Source organism: Hyla sarda, chromosome 12 (assembly GCF_029499605.1).
Source record: "Hyla sarda isolate aHylSar1 chromosome 12, aHylSar1.hap1, whole genome shotgun sequence".
Lineage (NCBI taxonomy): Eukaryota > Metazoa > Chordata > Amphibia > Anura > Hylidae > Hyla > Hyla sarda.
In genome coordinates, this window is record NC_079200.1 from 66,120,090 (window position 1) to 66,139,874 (window position 19,785).

Genomic DNA, 19,785 nt, shown 5'->3' on the forward strand with positions numbered 1-19,785 from the left:
CATCGGCATAGCAGCGACTCGTACTACAGTACCCAGATTATATCGTGGGTGATATGCTTTTTTGCATAGATCTCAAGGTGAGCGGCCATCTATAAGCCCCGTGAGGGTTCCCCCCCCACCCATCACCCGATCTATTGAGGGTAAATACACGAGGCGCCGTCCGTCGGTCCTTTCTTTTCTTTTCTCTACAGTTTATATAAGGAAGTCTGCGGGAAGGGGTTAAGTTGAGTTGTTCTATTCTGTCTGACAACAGGTTTCTCTGCCGACACCTCTGTCTGTCTCGGGAACTGTCCAGAGTAGGAGTAAATCCCCATAGCAAACCTATTCTGCTCTGGACAGTTCCTGAGACAGACTGAGTTGTCAGCAGAGAGCACTGTGGTCAGAAAATAACTACTCAACTTCACCAGCTCATAAGTACTGGTAGGATTAAGATTTTTTAATAGAAGTAATTTACAAATCTGTCTAACTTTCTGGAGCCAGTTGATATGAAAAAAATAGTTTTTCACCGGAATACCCCTTTAACCCCTACAGGACCCATGACGTAACGGTCCGTCCCGACACCCTGGGTCTTAAGGACCAGGGACGTACATTTACGTCATGGGCAGTTTTAGTCCCCGCCGTGCGTTGGGCGGGGATCGGAGCGGGATGCCTGCTGAAATCATTCAGCAGGCATCCCGTGCAAATGCCCAGGGGGGTCATCAGACCCCCCCATGTCGGCGATCGCGGCAAATCGCAAGTGAATTCACACTTGCGATTTGCGCGATTCCGGGTCATTCCGGGTCTATAGTGACCCGGTGACCCGGAATGTAAGGGGGATCTTGGGTGTCTAAGACACCCACGATCCCCCTGAAGCGATAGGAGTGAGGTGGCACGGGTGCCACCCCTCCTATCCCTGCTATTGGTGGTCTAAACGCGACCACCAATAGCAGATCGGGGGCGGGGGGGTTTACTTTCGTTTTCCCCGTCCTGCCCTCCCACAATAGGCGGGGCAGGACAGGGAAACGACGGGGACCGGAGCCAAAGATCCACTTACCCATCCGGGCGGGCGTCGGAGGCTGCAGGCGACGGAGATCGGCGGGCGGCGATGACGTGCGGCTGGATCCGACGGAAGCCAGTGAGTTGCCTAGCAACATCTGGAGGGTACAGTTTGAGCCCTCAAGATGTTGCAAAACTACAACTCCCAGCATGCCCAGACAGCTGTTTGGGCATGCTGGAATATGTAGTTTTGCAACAGCTGGAGGGCTACAGTTTGAGACCACTATATAGTGGTCCCTAAACTGTAGCCCTCCAGATTTTGCAAAACTACAACTCCTAGCATGCTCAAACAACTGTTTGCTGTCAGGGCATACTGGGAATTGTAGTTTTGCAACAGCTGGAGGACCACAGTTTGGAGATCACTTTGCAGTGTTCTCTAAAACTGTAGCCCTCCAGATGCAAAACTGCAAATCCCAGTATGCCCTGACAGCAATCAGCTGTCTCGGCATGCTGGGAGTTGTAGTTGCGTACCTCCAGCTATTGCATAACTACATCTCCCAGCATGCCCTTCGGCGATCAGTACATGCTGGGAGTTGTAGTTTTGCAACAGCTGGAGGCACACTGGTTAGAAAATACTGAGTTAGGTAACAGAACCTAACTGAAGGTTTTCCAACCAGTGTGCCTCCAGCTGTTGCAAAAGTACAACTCCCAGCATGCACGGTCTGTCAGTACATGCTGGGAGTTGTAGTTTTGAAACAGCTGGAGGTTTGCCCCCCCCCCCCATGTGAACGTACAGGGTACATTCACACGGGCAGGCTTACAGTAAGTTTCCTGCTTCAAGTTTGGGCTGCGGCGAGCCGCAGCTCAAACTTCTAGCGAGAAACTCACCGTAACCCGCCAGTGCGAATGTACCCTAAAAACACTACACTACACTAACACATAATAAAGGGTAAAACACTACATATACACCCCCTTACACTGTCCCCCCAATAAAAATGAAAAACGTATTGTATGGCAGTGTTTCCAAAACGGAGCCTCCAGCTGTTGCAAAACAACAACTCCCAGTATTTCCGGACAGCCACTGACTGTCCAGGCATGCTGGGAGTTTTGCAACAGCTGGAGGCACCCTGTTTGGGAATCACTGGCATAGAATACCCCTATGTCCACCCCTGTGCAATCCCTAATTTAGTCCTCAAATGCGCATGGTGCTCTCTCACTTTGGAGCCCTGTCGTATTTCAAGGCAACAGTTTAGGGCCACATATGGGGTATCTCCGTACTTGGGAGAAATTGCACTACTAATTTTGGGGGGCTTTTTCTCCTTTTACCCCTTATGAAAAGGAAAAGTTGGGGCTACACCAGCTTGTTAGTGTAAAAAAAAAAAATTTATACTAACATGCCGGTGTTGCCCTTTACTTTTTATTTTCACAAGCGTTAAAAGGAAAAAAAGACCCCCAAAATTTGTAACGCAATTTCTCCTGGGTATAGAAATGCCCCATATGTGGGCGTAAAATGCTCTGCGGGCACATAACAAGGCTCAGGAGTGAGAGCGCACTATGTACATTTGAGGTCTAAATTGGTGATTTGCACAGGGGTGGCTGATTTTACAGCGGTTCTGACATAAACCCCCCCCCCCAAAATACCCACATGTGACCCCATTTTGGAAACTACACCCCTCAGGGAATGTAATAAGGGGTACAGTGAGCATTTACGCCCCACAGGTTTTATTTTTCCTTTGCACAGCCCACTGTTCCAAAGATCTGTCAAACGCCAGTGGGGTGTAAATACTCATTGCACCCCTTCTTAAATTCTGTGAGGGGTGTAGTTTCCAAAATAGGGTCACATGTGGGGGGTTCCACTGTTCTGGCACCACAGGGGGCTTTGTAAACGCACATGGCCCCTGACTTCCATTCCAAACAATTTTTTTCCCAAAAGCTCAATGGCGCTCCTTCTCTTCTGAGCATTGTAGTGCGCCAGCAGAGCACTTGACGTCCACACATGGGGTATTTCCATACTCAGAAGAAATGGGGTTACAAATTTTGGGGGGTCTTTTCTGCTATTAACCCTTGCAAAAATGTGAAATTTGGGGGGAAACACATTTTAGTGAAAATTTTTTTTTTTTTACATATGCAAAAGTCGTGAAACCCCTGTGGGGTATTAAGGCTCGCTTTATTCCTTGTTACTTTCCTCAAGGGGTCTAGTTTCCAAAATGGTATGCCATGTGTTTTTTTTTTTGCTGTTCTGGCACCATAGGAGCTTCGTAAATGCGACATGCCCCCCGAGCAAAATTTGCTCTCAAAAAGCCAAATATGACTCCTTCTCTTCTGAGCATTGTAGTTCACCCGTAGTGCACTTCAGGTCAACTTATGGGGTACCTCCATACTCAGAAGAGATGGGGTTACAAATTTTGGGGGGTCTTTTCTGCTATTAACCCTTGCAAAAATGTGAAATTTGGGGGGAAACACACATTTTAGTGAAAAAAAAATATTTTTTTTTTACATATGCAAAAGTCGTGAAACACCTGTGGGGTATTAAGGCTCACTTAATTCCTTGTTACGTTCCTCAAGGGGTCTAGTTTCCAAAATGGTATGACATGTGTTTTTTTTTTTTTTTGCTGTTCTGGCACCATAGGGGCTTCCTAAAGGCAACATGCCCCCCAAAAAACATTTCAGAAAAACGTACTCTCCAAAATCCCCTTGTCGCTCCTTCGCTTCTGAGCCCTCTACTGCGCCCGCCGAACACTTTACATAGACATATGAGGTATGTCCTTACTCGAGAGAAATAGGGCTACAAATATCAGTTTACATTTTCTCCTTTTACCCCTTGTAAAAATAAAAAAATTGGGTCTACAAGAACATGCGAGTGTAAAAAATGAAGATTGTGAATTTTCTCCTTCGCTTCCCTTTGCTGCTATTCCTGTGAAACACCTAAAGGGTTAAAACACTTACTGAATGTCATTTTGAATACTTTTGGGGGTGCAGTTTTTATAATGGGGTCATTTGTGGGGTATTTCTAATGAAGACCCTTCAAATCCACTTCAAACCTGAACTGGTCCCTGAAAAATAGTGAGTTTGAAAATTTTGTGAAAAATTGGAAAATTGCTGCTGAACTTTGAAGCCCTCTGGTGTCTTCCAAAAGTAAAAACACGTCAATTTTATGATGCAAACATAAAGAAGACATATTGTATATGTGAATCAAAAATTTTTTTATTTGGAATATCCATTTTCCTTACAAGCAGAGAGCTTCAAAGTTAGAAAAATGCAAATTTTCCTAATTTTTCATCAAATTTTGGGATTTTTCACCAAGAAATGATGCAAATTACCATAAAATTTTACCGCTATGTTAAAGTAGAAAATGTCACGAAAAAACAGTCTCGGAATCAGAATGATAACTAAAAGCATTCCAGAGTTATTAATGTTTAAAGTGACAGTGGTTAGATGTGCAAAAAACGCTCTGGTCCTGAGGTGTAAAATGACCTGGTCCTTAAGGGGTTAAGTGGAAATATTTGGTTGAGTTGGTGATTCCTTTTGAACATATTGGTCTAGATTTGTCAATCTAAGATAAAAACTGTCTTATTTTTCCACAACAACCAATCACAGCTCAGCTTTCATTTCTTAAATTGCTCTGGTAAAAAGAAAGCTGAGCTGTGATGTGTTGTTGTTTGAAAATTAGATAGTTTTTTCCTTAGACAGATTGAAAAATCTGGACCATTGTCTTTTACCCCTTAAGGACTGAGCCCTTTTTCACCTTAAAGGGGTACTCCCATGTAAAACTTTTTTTTTTTTTAAATCAACTAGTGCCAGAAAGTTAAACAGATTTGTAAATCACTGCTATTAAAAAATCTTAATCCTTCCAGTACTTTTTAAGGGCTGTATACTAAAGAGAAATCCAAAAAAGAAATGCATTTCCTCTGATGTCACGACCACAGTGCTCTCTGCTAACCTCTGCTGTCCATTTTAGGAACTGTCCAGAGCAGCATATGTTTGCTATGGGGATTGCTCTGGACAGTTCCTGAAATGGACAGCAGAGGTCAGCAGAGAGCACTGTGGTCATAACATGCATTTCTCTTTAGTATACAGCCCACAACAAGTATTGGAAGGATTAAGATTTTTTTAGAGAAGTGATTTACAAATCTGTTTAACTTTCTGGCACCAGTTGATTTAAAAAAAAAGTTTTCCATGGGAGTACCCCTTTCAGGACACAGCCCTTTTTTGCAATTCTGACCACTATCACTTTTTGCATTAATAACTCTGGGATGCTTTCACCGATTATTCTGATTCCGAGATTGTTTTTCTGTGACATATCCTACTTTAACACAGTGGTAAATTTTCGTTGTTACTTGCATCCTTTCTTGGTGAAAAATCGCAAAATGTCATGAACATTTAGAAAATTTAGCATTTTTGTAACTTTGAAACTCTCTGCTTGTAAGGAAAATGGATATTCCAAATAAATTATATATTGATTCACATATACAATATTTCTACTTTATGTTGGCATCATAAAGTTGACATGTTTTTACTTTTGGAAGACATCAGAGGGCTTTAAAGATCAGCAGCAATTTTCCAATTTGTCTCAAAATTTTAAAAATCTGAATTTTTCAGGGACCAGATCAGTTTTGAAGTGGATTTGAGGAGTCTTCATATTAGAAATACACCATAAATGACCCCATTATAAAAACTGCACCCCCACAAAGTATTCAAAATGACATTCAGAAAGTGTGTTAACCCTTTAGGTCTTTCATAGGAATAGCAGCAAAATGAAGGAGAAAATTCAAAATCTTCATTTTTACATTCTCATGTTCTTGTAGACCCAGTTTTTGAAATTTTACAAGGGGTAAAAGGAGAAAAATCCCCCCAAAATTTGTAACCCAATTTCTCTTGAGTAAGGAAATACCTCATAGGTGGATGTCAAGTGCTCTGTGGGTGCACTACAAGGCTCAGAAGGGAAGGAGCGACAATGGGATTTTGGAGAGTATGTTTTTCTGAAATGGTTTTTGAGGGGCATGACACAATTAGGAAGCCCCTATGGTGCCAGAACATCAAAAAAAACAACATGGCATACTATTTTGGAAACTATACCCCTCAAGGAATGTAACAAGGCATCCAGTGAGCCTTAACACCCCACAGGTGTTTGACGACTTTTCGTTAAAGTCGGATGTGTAAATGAATTTTTTTTTCACAAAAATGCTGGTTTTCCCTCAAATTTTACATTTTTACAAGGGGTTATAGGAGAAAATGCCACCCAAAATTTGTAACCCCATCTCTTCTGAGTATGGAAATACCCCATGTGTGGACGTAAAGTGCATTGCTGGTGCACTGCAATGCTCAGAAGAGAAGAAGTCACATTTGGCTTTGGAAAGCAAATTTTGCTGAGATTGTTTTTTGGGGGGCATGTCACATTTAGGAAGCCCCTATGGTGCCAGAACAGTAAAAAATGACACCCCTCAAGGAATGTAACAAGGGGTACAATGAGCCTTAACACCCCACAGGTGTTTGACAAATTTCTGCTAAAGTTGGACAGGAAATTGAAAAATTAGATTTTTTTTCACTAGAATGATGTTACCCCAAATTTTTCATTTTCACAAGGGGTAATTGGAGGAGAAGCCTCCCAAAATGTGTAACCCTATACCCCATATATGGATGTAAAGTGCTCTGCGGGCGAACTACAATGCTCAGAAGAGAAGGAGCGCCATTGAGTATTTGGTGAGAGAATTTGGTTGGAATAGAAACTACATACCTCCAAGAATTTAATAAGGGGTGCAGTGAACATTTACACCCCACTGGCGTTTGACAGATCTTTGGAACAGTGGGCTGTGCCAATAAAAAATTTAGTTTTTCATTTTCACGGACCACTGTTCCAAAAATCTGTCAGACACCTGTGGGGTGTAAATGCTCACTGTACCCATAATTACATTATGTGAGGGGTATAGTTTCCAAAATGGGGTCACATATGTGGGGGGGGGTCCATTGTTCTGGCACTATGGGGGCTTTGTAAACACACATGGCCTTCACTTTCGGACGCATTCTCTCTCCAAAATCCCAATGGCGCTCCTTCTCTTCTGAGCATTGTAGTGCGCCAGCAGAGCAATTTACATCCACAAATGGGGTATGTTCTTACTCAGAAGAATTGGGGCTACAAATTTGGGGGGCTTTTTTCCTATTCTCCCTTGTGAAAATGAAAAATGTAGGGTAACACCAGCATTTTAGTGAAAAAAAAATTTCATTTTTTCATTTTCACATCCAACTTTAACGAAAATTTGTCAAACACCTGTGGGGTGTTAAGGCTCACTATACCCCTTGTTACATTCAGTGAGGGGTGTAGTTTCCAAATTTGTGGTCACATCTGGGTATTTATTGTTTTGCATTTATGTTAGAACCGCTGTAAAATCAGCCACTGTGCAAATCATCAATTTAGACCTCAAATGCACATAGCGCGCTCTCAGAAAAGGGGGCATTGCACCTGTTACTTTACTTCCGGTGGGCGGCTTGACAAAAGGTATCCCCCCTCACTACTAACAATAATCAGAGAATACAGTCATGGCCGTTAATGTTGGCACCCATCAAAATATTTCAAGAAAATTAAGTATTTCTCACAGGAAAGAATAGCAGTAACACATGTTTTGCTATTCACATGTTTATTCCCTTTGTGTGTATTGGAACTAAACCAAAAAAGGCAGGGAAAAAAACAAATTGGACATAAATGTCACACCAAACTCCAAAAATGGGCTGGACAAAATTATTGGCACCTTTAACTTAATATTTGGTTGCAAACCCTTTGGAAAAAACAACTGAAATAAGTCGCTTCCTATAACCATCAATAAGCTTCTTACACCTCTGAGCCGGAATGGAGCACTCTTCCTTTGCAAACTGCTCCAGGTCTCTCTTAATGGAAGGGCGCCTTTTCCCAACAGCAATTTTAAGATCTCTCCACAGGTGTTCAATGGGATTTTGATCTGGACTCATTGCTGGCTACTTCAGAACTCTCTAGCGCTTTGTTGCCATCCATTTCCGGGTGCTTTTTGACGTATGTTTGGGGTCATTGTCCTGCTGGAAGACTAAAGATCTCGGACACAAATCCAGCTTTCTGACATTGGGCTGTACAGTGCGACCCAAAATCCATTGGTAATCCTCAGATTTCATGATGCCTTGCACACATTCAAGGCACCCAAAACAACCCCAAAACATAATTGAACCTCCACCATAATTTACTGTAGGTACTGTGTTCTTTTCTTTGTAGGCCTCATTCCGTTTTCGGTAAACAGAAGAATGAGGTGCTTAACCAAAAAGCTCTATCTTGGTCTCATCTGTCCACAAGATGTTTTCCCAGAAGGATTTTTGGCTTACTCAAGTTAATTTTGGCAAAATGTAGTCTTGCTTTTTTATGTCTCTGTGTCTGCAGTGGAGTCCTCTTGGGTCTCCTGCCATAGCGTTTCATTTCATTTAAATGTTGATGGATAGTTTGCGCTGACACTGATGCTCCCTTTGCATATTCTAGTTTCATCTCTATATTGAACAGATACATCTGTACAGGATTATCATATGTAAGCATCTAATTTCTCACTTATTTCCTGACACACACTCAATCATGGGTTGAAGGAACTGGGTAACAATTACAGAATCTGACTTAGGCAAACAAAGGTTCTTTGTTGTATTCATTACTGTACCTATGGTTGGGGAATCAGTACAGTCAGACAAGGACATACTTATATTGGTCCACCTTAGGCAGTTAGATGAAGTCTACTCATAGTCTCTGAAACAGCTAAGTTGATTATGGAGTGTGTTGGTCAGGTACATTTAATGTTTTACCTAGGTCAAAACAGATGTAAATAATGAAGTCTGTACAAACCTTCTTTCTGGATTGTTGAATCCTGAGGCCATCCTATGTGCAGACATTACTACACACATAGCTCCCTTCTGCTTAGTGTATGAGGCCATATATGTTACCATGGGGTACAAAGCTGTTGGCACTTACCAATTCTCCAGATATCGTCTTTGTCCTGTACCACCTTTTTCTTCTTCCATTGGTCTCTCTCAGCATGCATTGCTGGTTCCTGCAAGAGGCCTAACCAGACAGATCCACACTCCCTATCCACCTGCACACTCTGTAGCATAACTGTGAGAGGACAGGAGCACTGCAGCTTTGGCAGCCTTCTCCCTCATCCAGTCCCCTTGGCTTCTGGGGTTGTTTCCATCATGTGGGTCTGATCTTCATGATGGTCACCTTCTCTGATAGCTCAAGGAGTTTGAAAACTTGAACTACAAACTACAGATTCTACATTTGTTTGGTTTGCCCAAGGATTCAAGAAAACCTCTACTCCAATAGGCCCATATTAGTGGGCAGTAATATAAAAGTTTACCCATAATCATTATGTCTTACCTTCAGCCAACTTATACATCTCAGTGAATATCTTCAACAATTCTTTCTAGACCAACAGCTCCGATAGAGTGGTTTATAGAAGTAGAACTTCATTCTGCATGTAGTCACCATATGTCTTGTCTGGTGTATTACTTCTTTGCATCATTTGAAGCAAGATTACATTTACAACTCAGCATCAACCATGGATTCTCTGATATCTTATCATGGCTCTTGAATTTTTAACCTCATAAATTCAAAACAATTAATCATAATCCGAGAGTAGCAAAGCTACCAAAGAACGGTCTTCTTTTTCAGAATATTTCATTTTTCTTCATATTACACTAAAATATCATTATAAAGTCATCCACTCACAATTAATTTTATTCAAATAAATGCAATTTAGAATGTATAGGTATATCACATAGGGTATAGAAGTACTATGAACATACTCAATTTCAAACAGTAGATATATCTTTCCTTCAAGTCTAATGTGACTTTGTGTTTCAGGAGAGGAGGCTGTCATTCTCCCTATTAGACCCCACCTTTCTCCTCCCACTCCTCTATGTCACTGGTCACCGCCCTTTTGAGTCTGGGTGTTTGCTTTCCCTCAGTTTAGACCAGTCATCAATAACCCTTGAATGTCTAGTAACTGACTGGATTCCTGTGTCACTTGTACATAAAGTCATACAATACACACATAACATCTAACAATACCGACAAATACTCAACGTACAATGCACAGGGCCCAACACACATTCTCACAAAAAATGTAAAAGAATAAAAAATATACAGAGCTCTTTTAAAAGGGTGACAATAATTTTTCCTGACCATTTTTGAAGTTTGGTGTGACATTATGTCCAATTTGCTAATATTTATGGCCATGACTGTATATATATATATATATATATATATATATATATATATATACACACACACATCCATTACATCTGGTGTGACTGTTCCCAAACACAATACCCATGTGAGCATCTCATCTCAAATTATTAGTGTTCTATCTACATTAATGCCTAGACAATATTTAGTACTGTATCTGTGTCTATGATCAACATGCACTAATGTAGTGCTGTATTTCCTGGATATTTCCTTTAAGTATTCCAAAGGATAGGATAAGATGTCTGATCATGGGGGCCCGCTGCTGTGAACCCCCGCAGTCTCCGTGCAGCACCCGCATTCGATGCAGAGCTGCATTTCCAGTCTCAGAAACCTCTTTGTTTCTGGGACTGGAGACGTGACATCATGCTACGCCCCCTTGTGACGTCACGCCACGCCCCCTCCATTCATGTCTATGTATATGGGAGGGGGTGTGAGAGCCCATCTCCCATAGACATGAATGGAGGGGGCATGGCATTACGCCTTTAAGTAATGAATCCATTTTGTCGATGTGCCTACATTCTCAATGCTGTGACTGTACTTCACTTTTCCCTAAAAAGTTAAAAAAAATATCTACTCTGGTGTGGACCACATGCACAAAACAATATACTGCCTTCTAGGGAATGCACCTAAACAGAACGTGTAAGAAGCTGCACCACTAAGCATTAGTAGATGTGCTTGACCCATCTAAATTACTCCCAGGGTATGAACGGACAAATGAGCTTTCCAGTAATTGCTGCGAGAGGAAGGAATACTAATTTATTGTGAAATCAATTCTTATGTCAGTGCCAGCATTGTGGCAAAAGATATCTAGAGTCCACCAGGCTTAGAAAGTTCTGCAATGCAGCAAGATTTATTTATGGCTCATGTCTGCGGAAGGTCACAAATATTGTCATTAGTAACTAACGCTGACACATAAGCACATATTAAACATGTAAGTGACCCAATGACATGACAGGAGGGCTAGGGCCAGCCTCGGAGCATGAAAGCATGAGAAGGTAGCAAAAGGGCCATTAAAGGGGTACTCCGGCCCTAAGACTTCTTATCCCCTATTGCCAAACTGCTGACTACTTAGACTCTTTTCACACCATGTCTGGCAGATGCGCTTGCGCTTCCTAAGAATTTTAAAACCATCATAGTTTTGTAACATTTTATAACTCATCTAAGTGGTGAAATGGTGATTTTAGTGTTTCCACTGTTGTTACTGACCTCTGGATAGCCCACTTCAGGATACACAGATATTTCTTATTATCTACATTTTAGGGGTTGGGTCAAGAGCTGAGTTTTTTGTCAGCAGTACTCACACCTGGATTTCCTTTCCTTTATTTCTTTGGCCAATCGCAGGACAGCAGCTAGGCCTCTCTGCTATGCTTTGACTAATGGCTATAGACTGACATGGACTAAACAGGCTGGCACTGAGTTGGGGATTATTTACAACACATTACTACAAATGGTATGTGAAGGGTAGGGGTTTTATCCTTTAACCTGTTGCCGCAAAATCAGGTACATGTACGTGGTGATTAGAGATGCCTTCCCGCATCACTGTGTACATGTACCTGTACATGTACAATGAGGCGATGGGAGGAGAGGGGGGCCCCGTTGGAGAAGGCCGCCCTCAGGATCAGAGCTGCCCTCTGATCCTGAGTTAACCCTATAGACGCTGCGGTCACTGAGACTGCAGCGTCTATTAGGGTTACAGAGGGAGGGCGCTCCCTCTGTCACCGATCAACGCTCTGTAAAGTGAAAGCAGAGCGCTGCTGGTTGCCATGGCAACCGGAGCCCTGACTATGGCTTCTGTTGTCATGGCAACAGGAGCAGATCAGCCTATATCTAAGGTAGAGACTGATCTGCTATGCTATGCCTGTCACTGTAAAACAGACAAACAGGCATAATTCAATGCAGTCCAGATGTATGCTCCACTGACTTATGTGCATAATAGTAAAAAAAAAAATGCATAAATGTGGGGAAAAAATTAAAAATATGAAAAAATAAATAAATTTGGATAATTAAATTAAAAAATGTGGGGAAAAATATCAAAAATAATAAAATTTATTCTATATTTATATAATACACCTGAAAATACAACCAAATATAGTCCCCCCCAAAAGAAAATGTTCCACAAAAAAAGAGTAACCACACAATTTAGTCAGTGAAAAAATAAAGTGATGACTCATGCGGCATATGTACTAAAATATTTAAAAAAGTATATAAATTTGGTATCGTCATAAACTTATCAACCTGCAGAGTAAAGATAACATGTCATTTATACCGCATGACGAACATCCTATAAAAATTTAATAAAAAAACACCACAGAAAATAAACCTCGGAATGACACCAGAAGGCTCAAGATGAGACGTTGGAAATCAAAACATTTGAGGAAGATGCAGATTGTATAAGAAGGGCAGAGAACTGGAATTTTCCAGTATTAGAGCGAGAGGGCTGCATAAATTAACTTTAGCCTAGAAAGAAATAAAATACAAAATATGCTAATAAATACAGACATAAAGCTCAAATAACCAATCAAGATGTAACATGCTGATTTTTGATGTCATAACTAACCCTCCTCTTTTTTCGAATGTAAAAACCAAATGTACTTCCTGAATTAAACAGAACTCCTTTGGCAACTCCTCTGTGAGTATGCTGAGTAAGGAAATATTATATCAACATCCTGTCTGGTGTGAATCTCTTGCGCTGGCCCTCAGCATATGCAGCAGCGGTCACTCATATTTTAATGCCTCACCTCAAGCAATCCATGACAATACCACCTCATTAAAAAGAAAATAAAACACGATCAGGCTAAGTTTCCACTTGGTTTTTTTTTCTGGCAGTTTTTATAAAACTGCCAATGCAGTTTTTGAGCCAAAACCAGAAGTGTATTCAAAAGGTATGGATCCACTTCTGACTTTGGCTCAAAAACTGCAGTGGCTGTTTTCCAAAAACATCCAGAAAAAAAACTTAGTCTCAGAGTGTCACATGTAGCCCAAAATGGTACCAATGATAGCTTCAACTTGTCTCCCAAAAATATTTTTGCAACCCATGGCCTTTGCAACTTTATATGATGCCAATAAAATATTGTAAGCTAAAAGGAGGCCCCAAAATCCAAACAGCACACCTTCATGTCTGAGGCCTGTGTGTGAGACACGTAGCTCACATATGGGAAATTTCTAAATACACCAGAATTCAGGGAATAAATCTTGAGTTGTATTTCTTTGTCAACACCTACTGTGTTACAGAATTTTTTTTTTATTAGAATGAAAAATCTGCAAAAAATGGAAATGTTAAAATTCCGCCTCCACTTTGCTTTCATATTTGTGAAACACCTAAAGGGTTAATAAACTTCTTTAATGTAATTCTGACTACTTTAAAGGGTGCAGTTTTTAAAACAGGGGGATTTATGGGGGTATCTAAAATACAGGCTTTTACAGGATTTTCTTGAAAATCTGGAATATTGCTGCTAAACTTATAAACCTTCTAACATTCAAGTAAAATAATGTTTATCAAATGATGGGAACATAAAGTAGACACATTGTAGATGTGAATGAATCATTAATTTGGTGTGGCATGACTATTTGTTGTACGAGCAGAAAATGTGGGATTTCTTTTTACAAAAACGGCTAAATATATAAATTAAAATTTATCACTAATGTAAAGTACAATATGTCAAGAAAAAAAATCTCAGATTCGCTTTCATAAGTAAAAACAAGTTATTACCAAATAAGTAAGCACATGTCAGATTTTGAAAATTTGGTCATTAAGGTCAAAACAGGCTAAGGAGTAGAGGGGTTAAGCAATTCTAATTTAAACAGTGAACTGCTGATGATGATAACTTATTGTGGCAGGGAAAATGGGATTGCAGTAAGGAAGGGGTAACACAACAAAAGCAGCCCTGGTCTAAGCAATAAACTGCTGATGAGAAAGTTGACAAGCTACACAAGAGACAGCTGCACAGAACTATATGGGTGACAAATATTTTACCTTTCAGGCACAATGTGAACCTTAAGTAAGAGGCAGACAGGCTCAGCTTGCTTTCACTCTCTCCAGGCTCTTTCGTGCACAAAGCACTCACTTTCCATTTTTATTAATCACTGTTACTAGAGACACTGGCCCTGATTTATCAATCAGCCTGAAGCCCTAATTGTCTCCTTTTTCCTACATCAACCAATCCCAGCTTCGCTTTCATATCTTAACGAGCTCTTGTAAAGTGAAAGTGGAACTATGATTGGCTGCTATAGGAAAAAGCAAACAATTAGGTTTTCAGGCTGATTGATAAATATGGGCCAATGCGAGCTAAACAACAGGCAGTGAACAGAAAGACAATAAATGTAAGATTTTATTTTTTGCATCAAGAGCTTAATAACAAGAAAACAAACTTTGGCAATAGACATAACATAAAAGTCTGGACAAACCTTTTGGTGTTGCTGACAATCTTACAACTCACGACTATTCACTCAGTGGCAGATAACGGGAAAGAAGGATCAGGCAGGTCCATACAATCAAGGCGTGATTTATGTACTTTATGGCTCTATGGTTCCAACTGTAGACCCACATGTGTAAAAGAAAAAAGAGGGGGGGGGGGAATAGAAGAAAGAAAAATGACTACCCTATGGAATGAATGGCACTAGCTAAAAGATTTTTTTTTTGTTTTACTTTTTTTCCTTCCATCTCAATTTATTAGGGGAAAAATATGCTTTTAATTTGTTATTATGGATTTGGGGATTTATTTTTTAAAATTCATATTATTTTTCTATCTTCTGTGTTGTAAATTTTGCATAAATAAATAAACACTCAATTAATAAATATAAAATAATAACAAAATAACAATAATAATAATAGTTACAATAATAAAATGTTAGGGGGCAGGTCTCAAGAAATATTACACAAAGGACGACAAATTATAAAACTGTTTAAAGGTTTTTTATGTTTATTTATTTATTTTACATTTATTTATATTTATGTGTTTATGTTATTGTAGCCAGGAATGCAATTGCCATTAAAGGGGTTGTCTATTCATCACAAAAATTAGCTTCATGGCTATAAGGCTAGGTTTCCACACAGTTATTTTCTGGAGGAGGTTTATTTTTTTATTTTTTTGAAAAATGGCGCTGCAGTTGTTGAGCCAAAGCCAGTAGTATATTCAAAAGGAATGGGAGATATAAGAAAGGACATATATTTATCCTTCCTACTGGATCCACTTCTGACTTTGTCTCAAAAACTGCAATGTTCATTTTCCAAAAACACCAGAAAAAAACTGTGTAGAAACCTAGCCTGATGGTGTAAAAATAATATACAGAATCTGGGTTCAGTTTAGGGCTGCACTAATCCCTAGCTGACATGACAAAAATCTATAGAATTGTTGAAGCATATAAAAATAGAGGGGGAGATTTATCAAAGGATTTAGACAGTTTTTTCCTGTCTAAAATTGCCGCACAGAAAGTCTATATACGTGTGACTTTTGTTTTAGAGGATTTTCAGAACATGATGCTTTCTAGTCTATTTTAGACAGAAAAATGCATTGGTGCTGAATTTATCAATAGCGACTTTTCGTCGAAAAGTCGCATCGTCCGAAAGTACGCTGAAGTGTCAGACCATGCTGAAGCAGGTTTAAATACAGTCTAAACCATAGATCCTGAAGTCCATGCGCAGAATTTATCAAGAGCCCTGCGACTTTTGCTAAATGAAGCGCACAATAGACCAGCCTAACGCTCTGTAGTTTGGTCTATATTGATGCGGGAAATAGACAGCTTTGTTAATTTCCCCCCAAGAAAGTTTAAGTATACCTGTGGGCTCTGAATAAAACCTCATCATAGGTCTTTATTGGTTCTGGATGTCTGCACAGATTTTATATACTCTGTCCGTACCGTTGTTCATGTTACACTGAAGAGGAAAAGGTCTTATGTGTGTTCACTGGGAATTTCGACATCACAACCTAGCAGTTCACTAACAAATTATTTATACATTTGTTTGTTTAGTTTATTCAATTATATAACACTGACCTATTTCCCAGTGCTGTACAGAAATTATCCCCTTGGTTCCTGGCCCTCTTGTACATTGGATGGAGTATTATAGTAGTTATACAAAAAAGAAGGTTGCAGCAGCACTCTTGGTCAAAAAATGGAGACTCTTAGTGCACTTTTTGATCAAAACGTGTCCCCCATCAACCACGCGGAGGTGGCCTACTTCGGATGGGACCCTAACATGGTTAATCCACTCACCTCTGCTGGGTGACATGCAGGATCCACTATCAATTTAATAAACCTCCTGAGAACAGGGAGGGGTGCACAGCTTGAGAGGGTGACACTCCCCCTAATTTGCATGGCAAAAAACAAAAAAACAAAAATAGCCAGCACAACTACCTAATACACAGGTGCATGCTGCTGTGGCAAATACAAAGTATACAAAAAAGAAGGTTGCAGCAGCACGCTTGGTCAAAAATGGAGGCTCTTAGCGCACTTTTTGATCAAAACGTTTCCCCCAGGTGGCCTCACTTTGGATGGGACCCTAACATGCTTAATCCACTCACTTATAGTAGTTATATTCTTGCACATAGGAGGAAGAAGTATTATAGTAGTTATATTCTTGTACATAGGAGGCAGTATTATAGTAGTGTGGCATTGAGGCAGGATCGAGGGAAATGAAAGGGTGTTTTTCCCAATCCTTTATCTTAGGTGAGCTAGCAGAGAGGCTCATCAGGTGCCTAATGAACACAGAACAGCAGGAAGGGCAGAAATTTAAGAGTCCAGGAAGTGTAGTCTGTACTTTCCCCAGAAGAAATCAAGGTGTCTGTAAAGGTATGAGGCAAGGGGTCCTTGCAAGGAACACACAGCCAGGTGCTGTGAGTGTCCCACAACAGCTAAGTGGACTGTGACCACTTGTGGAACACAGGTGAAGTGTTCGTTCTCCAGTATGAGACAGACAAGGGTTCTGAGAACAAAAGGCAAGAGGCTGCAAATGCTGTGTGTGAACAGTGAGTAAAAGGTTGCAGTACGCACGTTTTAAATAGCAGGGAAAAGCCCTCCAGTTGATAATCAGGGCATGCAACCCGTCTAATAAAGCTGGCAAGGAGCTAGACTTGCATAAAGAATTGTTGTTTGGCTGCTGAATGAAGTTGAAACGTGATCTGTGGCTGTGTCAAGGACAATCCCAGAGCTAACCCGAGAGTGAAATGCCTACAGTAGTTATATTCTTGTACATAGAAGGCAGTATTATTGTGGTGTCCCAGCACCAAAGGCTGTCCTGTGGCGTCGGACTGCTTGGCCGACCTGCAGCACCGGTGTTGGGCCCACTGAAAGACTTCTTGTATATTAATTATGTTATACATTTTGCTAAGAATTAATGTATGTTATTTATATGTTACTGTGCCTTTAAATAGAGGAGCAGTGTACCCCATGTGATCCTGCCTGCCAATAGGAACCCCTAAATTCTTCCCCATACAGTGTATTGAGGGGAGGAGTTGCCCCAGTTCACAGTGGTGCTAAGTCTAAGCATCAGTTTGGTAAAGGTGTAAGGTGTGTTGTATGCTCTAAGGGAAGACCCTTCATTCTGCAAGGATCACCCGCATGGTGGAAGTTCATGCCCTGGTGGAGGAAGCTATAAGACCTTGACAGAACCCTAGCTACCAGGATCAATCTTCAAGTCTTTCAAGTCAGTATCAATTTATTGGATGAAAGCACCAAAAGTCCCAGCAAGGCAACAGGGCTCCCAAGGGGTTACACTGCATCCTCTCACTCTGTACAATACTGTCGGTGTAATACCATCTGCATTCAGCTCAGTAAAGACAGTTAGCTTTAACCTGACGTTGGTGTGTTCCTTTACTCCCCGTGTCTGGCCCAGCTGTCCCCAACCTCGGACCATATATAGGCTAACGGTGCCCTGGCTTCACAAAGTGATAAGGTATTTCCCTACACCACCTGTGGCTTCCATATTATAGTAATTATATCCTTGTACATAGGGGGGGGGGGGAGTATTATAGTAGTTATCAAAACTGTAGAAACAAGGGCATCACTCACCTGCATTGAGGTGTCACACATAACTTTGTTGAAGATGCAGCATAGCAGGGTGCAGGTACGGACGAGACCTTAGGGGACGCAGCTAGTCAGCAGCAAGCCGAGTAACAGCTGAGGGTCTGACAAAGCGAGCTGACGCACACGCAACAGCTGTTACCCGGCTTGCTGCTGACTAGCTGCATCCCCTAAGGTCTTGTCCGTACCTGCACCCCGCTAAGCTTCATCTTCAGTAAAGATATGTGTGACACCTCAACAACGGTGAGTTACGCCCTTCTTTCTACAGTTTTGGTATTCTGATGGACTTATTTCTCTGGGCTTGTGGAACCCCGGTAGTTGTGGGTGTTCACCGGCTTAAGTAAAACTGTGCTTTTGTCAACAGTGTTCTGCGTCCATGCTGCTCTGAAGGAGCCTTTGTAGAGTCGGAATTTAAGGGGGTAATTGTGCTGAATGCTGGAACTTTGCTTGTATTATGGTAGTTATATTCATGTACACAGGAGGCAGTATTATAGTAACTATATTCTTGTCCATAGGAAGCAGTATTATAGTAGTTATATTCTTGTACGCAGGAGGTAGCATTATAGTTCTTTTATTTTTATACATAGTGGGACAGTATTATAGTAGTTACATTTTCATACATCGGGGATAGTATTATAGTAGTTATATTCTTGTAAAAGTAACTTTTAGCTGCTGAAGAAATGTCCTAAGGAGGACCTGAAACGCGACCAGCCTTAACTACCACTACAAGTGGCACAATATCCAATTTTACCTCTCATAGACAAAGTACCAATGATCATCACTACTCCTGTTTCCTTCAGGCACGTAGCACCTATCACGAGGACACAGCTTGGTCGTTACCTACAAAACAGCTGCAGTCCACACAAAAGGAGCCCACTACCATCACTGCCAAATCGGAGACGGCAGAGTTTCTAGAGCCGGGATTGCGCCGATTCCAGCACACATCTAATCAAGGTACAAATTCTATCTTAAACATTTGCACATCGATCCATGACTGTCTATTACACCTACCGCTGATACACTGTGAGACGGCTGAGTCTCCTGCAGCAGGCTCTCTGCCTAGGAGCCAGGATCGATTTTTGCACGAATCAAAGCTCATTTTACACTTACCTTGAAAGTTGATACAAACTACTATAAGTTGGATACAATTGCAACTTGTGCTGTTGCTACGCACACTTGGATTACAGTATATCGGTATTTGTCAGAATCTGCACTAATATTTATTACATGCAATGAGAGAAGAGTGTATTCACTCAGACTACAATTAATTATACCAGGAGTACAATTCTGAAGTCACTTGTATTATTGTGGACACTTTATACTAATTTATACCATTGTATTTATATTATTGTTTTTATATTGTTTTATTCCATTACACATACACTGATTTTATCTTACATATGTAGTCTAGCTGACCTACAAGGGCCCTGTAGGTCACAGACCACTATAATATTTACTATTTATTAATATAATGTTTTCTATCAATTGTACATTAATAAATCCATTTTACAAATAAATCCATTTTATATCAAATATTCACAGACCTTTGA

The 19,785-nt window shown here is 40.7% G+C and overlaps 1 long non-coding RNA gene across 1 annotated transcript in view; it reads right to left on the minus strand.

Annotated features, from left to right (window-relative positions):
• Positions 1-12,511: 12,511 nt before the first annotated feature.
• Positions 12,512-19,785, minus strand: part of LOC130297114 (uncharacterized) — a 41,005-nt gene continuing 33,731 nt past the window's right edge. Inside the window, exons 3-4 of the long non-coding RNA XR_008849401.1 lie at positions 14,624-14,751; positions 12,512-12,676 (exon numbers count right to left, since the gene is read on the minus strand). This is a non-coding gene — a long non-coding RNA (uncharacterized LOC130297114). The remainder of the gene's footprint in view (positions 12,677-14,623; positions 14,752-19,785) is intronic.